The sequence below is a fragment of the Gracilinanus agilis genome, chromosome 5, assembly GCF_016433145.1.
Source record: "Gracilinanus agilis isolate LMUSP501 chromosome 5, AgileGrace, whole genome shotgun sequence".
NCBI classification, from domain to species: domain Eukaryota; kingdom Metazoa; phylum Chordata; class Mammalia; order Didelphimorphia; family Didelphidae; genus Gracilinanus; species Gracilinanus agilis.
In genome coordinates, this window is record NC_058134.1 from 288,450,647 (window position 1) to 288,459,266 (window position 8,620).

At 42.6% G+C, this 8,620-nt stretch overlaps 1 pseudogene; it reads left to right on the top strand.

Annotated features, from left to right (window-relative positions):
- Window positions 1–1,921: 1,921 nt before the first annotated feature.
- LOC123248708 overlaps window positions 1,922–8,620 on the top strand; it is a 16,660-nt pseudogene continuing 9,961 nt past the window's right edge.

An 8,620-nucleotide genomic window follows, 5' to 3' on the forward strand; every position in this document is an offset into this window, starting at 1 on the left:
TCTATCTATCTATCTATCTATCTATCTATCTATCTATCTATCTATCTATCTGTCTGTCTGTCTTGAAATATTTTAACAAATGCACAGGACAGAAGAAAGCATTGATAAGCAGAAGAGCTTTGAAAATAACATGAGATTTATCATATGCTTTTGTAATTCAAAGATATTTTATTTTTCCAATTACATGAGATAGCAATTTTCAACCTATGTTTTCTGAAATTATAAGATCCAGTTGTCTCCTTCCCTCCCTTCCCTCCTCTCTCTTAGAAAAAGTAAACAAATTGACCTGGGTTATGCCATAGGTTCTGAGGTAGAACATCTGCTTCTGTTCTTTGAGGCCAAGAACAACAAATGTAATTTTCTTCTGCAAAGGAATCAATCAATAAACCCAAAAGTATTTCTTTTTTTCTTTAGAATATTTTTCCATGGTTATATGATTCATAATCCCCCCCTATTCTTTCTCCCCCACTCCTGAATCTGACAAGTAGTTCCACTGAGTTATACATGTATTATTGTTCAAAACTTATTTCTAGGTTATTCATATCTGCAGTAGTGTGATCCTTTAACATAAAACCCCCAATCATATCCCTATCACATCATGTGATCGATCACATATTTCTCTGATGCATTTCTGCTCCCACAGTTCTTTCTCTGGATATGGATATCATTCTTTCTCACAAGTCCCTCAGGATTGTCTTGAATCCTTACATTGCTATTAGTAGCAAAGTCAGTTCTGTTCGATTGTGCCATACTGTATCAGTCTTTGTGTACAAAGTTCTCCTCCAGTTCATTATTCCTTTTAGCCCAATAGTATTCCATCACCAACAGATACCACAGTTTGTTCAGCCATTCTCCAATTGAGGGACAACCCTTTATTTTCCCAATTTTTTGCTATCACAAAGAGTGCAGCTATGAATATTTTTGTACAAACTTTTTCCCTTATCTCTTTGGGGGACAAACCCACCAGTGGTATGGCTGGGTCAAAGGGTAAGCATTCTTTCAGAGCCCTTTGCACATAATTCCAAATTGCCCTCCAGAATGATTGGACCAATTCACAACTCCACCAGCAGGGTATTAGTGTCCCAATTTTGTCACACCCCCTCCAACATTTATCACTTTCTTTTGCTGCCATATTGGCTAGTCAGCTATGTATAAGGTGGTACCTCAAAGGTGTTTTAATTTGCATTTCTCTAATCAGGAGGGATTTAGAATACTCCCAAAAGTATTTCTTCAGGACCTGCCATAATGATAGGTACCATGTTAGGTGTCAGAGATTCAAAGACAAAGATGAAATGGGCCATGCCCTCATGGAACTTCCATATGAATACATGAAGATGCCAACTGTGGTCCCCACATATTCTAGTTCTGACTGGAGAGAAGACAGATGCTGTGGGCTGCCTGGGAGGGTGGCACTGAAGCTGGCTTGTGCACCCAATCTTCTTTGGCTTTATTACCCAACTTAACTTACCACCTGCACTGCCCCAGGGCTTGGGGATTCCTCTTACAACAAACTCCACAGAAAAGAAAGGACTCCATTGACAGCAGTCTGGGCTGGGGCATAGGCATCTAAGTCTGTCACCAGGGTGTTGGGGGATATTAGTGGGAACCTGGTGTCATCATATTCCAAGTTAGGAAAGGTATAGGGGGTGGGGATAGTGGAAAAGGTGGCCTCCCCACCCCAGACAGGGCTTTGTCCTGGCTCCTCCTCAGAAGAGCAGATAACACTGAGGGAAGTGTGGGGGAGCAGGGGAGGATGCCCAGACCCACAGCTGCCCCTCCCTCTCTTTTTTCCTCGGGTCTGTGGGAGCCCACAAGCCACCTTTCTTAGGAGCAGATAAAAGGACCATCTCCTTGCACTCCTGGGATATTCAGTGCCCTCTCAGTCTGACTCTGATTCTACTCATCTTTCTCCTCAGTATTCATGAGGGCCTCCATGTCTCGCCAGGCTTATAGCACCAAAGGGGGCTTCAGCTCCTCCTCAGCCTCTGGTGGCCGTGGTGTAGGTGGTACTCGGACCCATACCAGCTTCAGCTCCATGACAATGTCCAGAGGTGGGAGCAGGCTTGGGGGTACTACTTATTGCAGCCCAAGGGGCAGCTTTGGCAGCCACAGCCACCACAATCTGGGTGCCAATACAAGAATCTCTGTCAGTATGGCTCAGGGGGCATCCCATGGGAGGTCCTTTGGGGGCTTTGGTGTTGGGGCCGGAAGCTATTTAGGCCTGGGCTCCAGCAGGCCAAACTTTGGGGCCTCCTGCCCCCCTGGAGGCATCCAAGAGGTGACTGTCAACCAAAGCCTACTGACCCCCCTCAATGTGGAGATTGACCCTGAGATCCAGAGGGTGAGGACTCAGGAGCGGGAGCAGATCAAGACACTCAATAATAAGTTTGCCTCCTTCATCGATAAGGTGAGCTTTGGAGAGGGTGGTGAAGGGGAGAAGGGGGCAGAGAAGCATGTGGGGAATTTAGTTTAAGTCTATTAGGAAACAGATCCTAGGCATGAAATGGGATTTGTTCCTACTCTAGTTCAGCACCCCCACTCAGTCTTATTCCATTTTTATGGGCCAGCACTATTGTTACTCCTTGAGTGAAGCTGTGGAAAGAAAAGTGGACTTGGATTCAGGAGACCTGGATTCAAATCCTGGATGTACCTAGCTGTGTGACTATGGAAAAGTTGCTTCTTTTCTCAGTTCTGTAAAATGGGAATGATGAGACTATTTCCACTATTTTCCTCAAATGATTATTGTGAGGAAATGCTCTAGGTGCCATGGAGATGGCCATAGAGCAGCTCTTAAATGTCTTCAATTATTTGAAGAGCTGACATTTGGGAAGGGGCGTTATTTCGATTCGACCTGTGTGGCCCTAGAAGGTAGAACTGGGAACAATGGGTGATAGTTGGAGGGAGGCAGGTTTTAGCTTGGAAAATCTTCCTAACAATTTGAACCACCCAAAAGTTAAATGATTTGTCTCAGAGGGTAATGCTTTCCCTGTCACTGAAAGTCTTCAAGCCAAGGCTGAATGATCAAGTGCTGGGAGTGGTGTGGAGGAGATTCCTGGTCAGGTCCAGATTGGACCAGGTGACTTCTGAGTTCTCTTCCATCACTGAGAATCAGTGAAATTTTTATTTTTGAAAGAAAATGCTCCTACATATAATAAGTATCACAGTTCGTGCCTTCCGAATGATTGGGGAGGGGCTGGAGAGAATTCTGAATTGAAAGTTGAAAAAAAAGACAATGCTCCAAGAACATATTTTGATCAATGGAAGACTCAGTATCATCATCTTGAGTCTGTTAGACCGTTAGTCAGTCGACAAGCATTTAAGGGCTTAATATGTACAGGGCATTGATTTAAGCACTGAGAATACAAAGAAAGACAAAACCATGGTGCTTGCTTTCCAGGACATTCTAACGGGGGAGACAACATATACAACCAGAAATATATATAAGAGGAGAGGAAAGCATTGGGGCAGGGTGGACACAGAGTTGGAATGGACCGAGTCATGAAGGAAGCAAGGAAAGCCAGGAGATAGGGGTGAGAGGGTGAAGAACTCCAGCCATGGGAGAGTGCTCCCTCCCTTTTTGTCAGCTTTTGACAGAAATAGCAACTGGGTCCACACAATGTAAGGAAATGGAAATTAGTGGGTGGGATGGAGGGAGGAGGGACCTTGAAGGTAGTGTCTGGGCATCCCTAAATGCTTTAACATGGTTACAGACTTATAACCATAGGACATGGTAAGCATAGCAGTAGGAAGGATTGTCTAATCTAAGAATGACTTCAGATTAGGGGGATAGTAGCAAGGGGAGCAAGGAAGGAGGTGACATTTCCAGAGATGGGGAGGCTTTGAATGGTCTGGGGCAGAGGAATTGACACTTCTTGTGTGAGACAGGGATCATAAGTCATGAGGATCTGTATTTGGAGATGCTCTGTTATTCTATTATTACTTTAATTACAGATAATTCTTATATAAACTTATAATAATATGGCTTCCCTTATTGGTTAATTATATTGCATTAATTATCTTTGTTGTCATTCAGTCTTTCAGTTGTGTCTGACTCTTTGTGACACCATTTGGAGTTTTCTTGGCAAAGATACTTGGAGTGATTTGTCATTTCCTTCTCCAGTTCATTTTATAGATGAGGAAATTGAGGCAAATGGGGTTAAGTGATTTGCTCAGGGAACAGCTAGAAAGTGTCTGAAGCTGGATTTGAATTATTAATCTACATAATGATACTTAACACAAGGCTTTTTCAATGTTTACAGAATGCTTGCCTTACAACAACTTTGTGAGGCAGATAGAGGTCATTTTACTGATGAGGAAACTGAGGTTTATAGAAATAGCACGACTTATCCAAAGCTATATAGCTAGTAAGTGGCATCTTGCGAATCCAAGTCCACCACTGTCTATTCCCATTATTTTGATCATTATGCTGATTATGCACCACTCTACTGGGCAACGAAAATTCAAAAGCATTAGTTCTGGAAATGAATTTAAAGATCACCTGGTCCAACCCCCTCATTTAGCAAATAAGGAAACTGAGACCCTGAGAGGTTATGTAACTAATTTTTGGTCAATGGCAGGGCTGGGATCTCAATCCAACTTGAGAGTTCAATCTTGGCAGGATAATGACACTACCAACTCTTCCCATTTTGCAGCTGGGAATATTTAGATCCAGGGACACTTTAGATTCCATCCACAGATGAAGATTTAGGAAGCCTGAAATTTGGACCCATTCTCTTGCCTTTCAGAAGAGTTTCCAAAGGGCAGTGAGAACAATCATGAAAGATGCATGAATAGAAGACCAAAATAAGACTTTCGGATTGTCTCCCAGCTTTTCTCTTTCTTTTCCATCTCCCATTCCACTTGGACTCCCAATGTAAACACTGAATTACTCAATGCTTTTATTCATCAGCCTAGCTCTAGTCCCCAGCTTGCCTCTTGGAAGTATTGTATTTGTTCCCAAGTAGTCCCTCCTACTTGTCTGAGGACCTTGTTTATCTTAACCTTCAGGTTGTTCTGTTTGACAAATACAATCAAATGTTAGTTTTCCCATATACTCAAAACAGAAAAAGAGAATTGTATGGGATCACCACAAATCTCATTTTATCTAGCTTGTGTTTTTGAAAGAAGGTAATAAACTCCACACAATTTCAAAGCTATTCTACTTGTCTGTGTCTTCTGAATGTCCTACAGTTCTCTTCTGTACTTTAAACAATTCTGTTCCTTCCAGTCTTTCTTCCTTTAAAAATTTTTTTTTGGCCTTCCTATCACCTGTTTCCCTCTTCTCACAAAATTGTTTTCCTCACTTAAAAAGAAAATCTGGGAGTAGCCAGTTGGCTCAGTGGATTGAGAGCCAGGCCTGGAGATGGGAGGTTCTGGCCTCAAATTTGGCCTCAAATATTCCCTAGTTGTGTGACCTTGGGCAAACCACTTAACCCTCCCTTTACCTAGTCCTTACCATTTCTCTGCCTCAAAACTCATACACGATATTAATTCTTTTTCTTTTTATTAGGCCCTTACTTTCTGTGTATTTTAAGACAGAAGGTAAGGGTTTAAAATAAAAAAAAGGCCTGCTTTTTTCGTTTTCCTGCTTTTGTTTAAGGGAATTGACCAATAAATGTTGAGTGTCAAAATAAATCCACACAATAGTTGTGCCTGAAAATGACTTTATAAGTCTGCCTTCCAAGACTTGGCATCCCACCTCTCCCAGTCCTTGGCCACAGCTCTGTCAGGGGCTATGTAACATACTTCACCTGAGATGATGTTGAGGATATCTTAAAAATATTTACTTCCACTTGGAAGACAGGGTTACATGGTGAATAGAGGTCTGGAGTTGGAATCAGGAGATTTGGGTTTGAACCCCAGACTTTTACTATTCAAGCAAGCTGCTTCATTACTCCTGTGCTTGAGTTTCCACAACTGTAAAATGGGAGCTATACTAGTCCTACTGACTACCTTCCATGGAAATGGTTTTATAATTCTGAAGACCAGCTATTATTATTTATATGATGCTTTGATATTTTCACATATGCTATTTTATTTGATCCTGGGGATGGAGTACAGATAGAGCAGGAGCCATTCTATCAATTTTACTGATGGGGAAACTAAGTCACAGATAGGTCAAATGATTAACTAGTTAGTGAATCCAAATTTCTCGACAGTAAGTTTGTTATATGTTTCCATTTGTACTTGCGAGTATACAGAATCTGGGTTCCCTGGGCATTTTGGTTATTCCTTTGGTTAATTGGCATTTCTCTCTCTGCCTGTTCCCTTGCCTCACCGTGGGTGCTGAGGCTGACCTGTATATATGTCATTGATGCCCTATTGTCAGTGCCCCAGTGCCCTGGCTCTCCTTGTTTACTGCCATGAACGATTTTATGATTCTGTGCAAGTGGAAAGCCCAGGGAACAGGAGGAAGGTGAAATCATGTGCCAAATCTTCCCCTACCCTCCTCATCTCTTAGTGACTTGACTCTGGTGACATTGCTCTAGTGAGAGCTCATAAAAGAAGTTTTCTAGCAGTTTACATTCCCTTTGGGAAGTATTAGGCACCATTTGAATGACTCCCATAGGGCAGAAGTCCCTAGCTCTCAACTGGCAATGACTTTCCAGAAAAGCCCCTTTGGGATTTCCATCAGAGAAAATTCCTACTCTGTTCTCATCTCAAGAGTGAAGACTGCTCCTGTTAAATCATGGTAGTGGAGAATATTTGATGTGGGTGGTTCTGAGTCCTGTTTTAGTCCCTTATTGGTTGTGTTATCTTGGGCAAGTCATTTAATGTTCATGAGCCTCAGTTTCCTTCTGTATAAATTGTTGAGAATGATCTCCACACTACCTGCCTCAGATGAGTGTTGAGAGGAAAGTACTACTCAATGAATTTAATGTAAATGGGAATTGTTGGTGTTGCTGGGAGGTCAGGTAGTAGACAGATCTCTAGAATGAGGCTGGGGCAGGGGAATGGTAGGAAATTTGGGCCCCTTCCCACTGCCAGGCTTGGATGTCTCAAGCCCTTTCTTTATTCTCCTGAAACATGTCACAAATGGAAAGAACTTTAGATATGGAGCCAGAGAAACTGAATTTGAATCTTGGCTCCACTCTTTCCTACCTGAGTGACCCTGGATAAGTCATTCCAATTCCTTTGCCTCTGTTTCGTCCTTTGTAAAAGAGAAGAGTTGGGCTATAGCTGACCTTTAAGGTGTCCTCCACATCTCAAAATTATGATTCCATGATTCCAGGTACGATTCCTGGAACAGCAGAACAAGGTGTTGGAAACCAAGTGGGCCCTGCTTCAGGAGCAAAGCCAGAACACCGTGGTTGCCAAGAACTTGGAGCCATACTTCGAGTCCTACACATGCAGCCTTCGGAGGCAGTTGGATGCTCTCCAGAATGAGAGGGCAAGGCTGGATGCTGAGCTGAGTAACATACATGATCAGGTGGACAACCAAAAGCACAGGTGAGAGGGAGAAGGATGGTGATGGGGCCAATGTGGAGGTGGGGAGGGAGAGGTGGGGGCAGAGCAGGGGAGTGCTCATGTTCAGGGTGAGGGACAGGATATCTAGGAGGTCAGAGTATCCATTCATCATCCTTTTTCACCCTGGAAAAGCATAATTAGATCTCTCCTTCTTCCCCTTGGCCCTCAGACACAGAGCCCAGTGACTTCTGTATACTAACTATTCATTTATAGATTTCCCCTCCTTTTGTTTTGTTTTACTCAGCTTTAAAAACACTGAATTTTTTTCTTCACACAAAGAGTTCTTTCTACAAAGCCAGAATTTCTTTCTTCTCTTGCCTTTCTTTTATGTCTTTGGTGCTTAGCACAGCTCTAGCCACATATTAAGCTCTTAAAAAAAGGCTTTATGACTGACTTACTTTGGCTTGTTTTTATTTAACTCCATAAATATTTCTGGGACTCTGTCAAGAAATTCCTCTTTCAGTGAGGCAGCTCCCTCATACAAACCACAGACTGTCTTGAGGGTTTATTCTTCTAGTAGTCTGGAGAGTGGCCTTGTTCACCACTTGGGTTATTATTGCCTATTATTATTATTATTATTATTATGGTGGTTGTTGTTTTTGCATATTATTCTAAGCCTCAAAAGGTTGCTCAGAACTGTTTTGTGTAAAAAAGTTCAAACTGCTTTGTAATTCAGATCTCTTTGATCGAAGGGAATGCACCTGCCAGATGATTTGCTCACTGCTCTTTATCCACTTTTGACAAAGCCATCAGAGGCTCTGCTTTATCAGGACTGTTGCTAGGAGTATTCACATAGCAGCCCACTCCTGGTCAGGGCTCACCTTGTCTAAGCATTATTACTATAAATAGTCCCCATATCATCTAGCTTTCATACTAAAATATGTGTCTCCCAAAGGAGGGAAGGAACATCTGAATAAATATCACACATCGATTTCATTCACCATTGAGCCGTCCTCTGCTTATCCTTCTGGATGAGTAGGGCATAGGGAGGATTGACAGGCGTCTGCAGTTTTCTGGCTCATCTAGGGGGTCCTCAAAGGGGATGGAGGCAGAATGAAGCCTGACTTAGAGTTGCTCTGTGTCACAGCTACGAGGATGAAATCAACAAACGGACAGCAGCAGAGAATGAGTTTGTCACCCTCAAGAAGGTGAG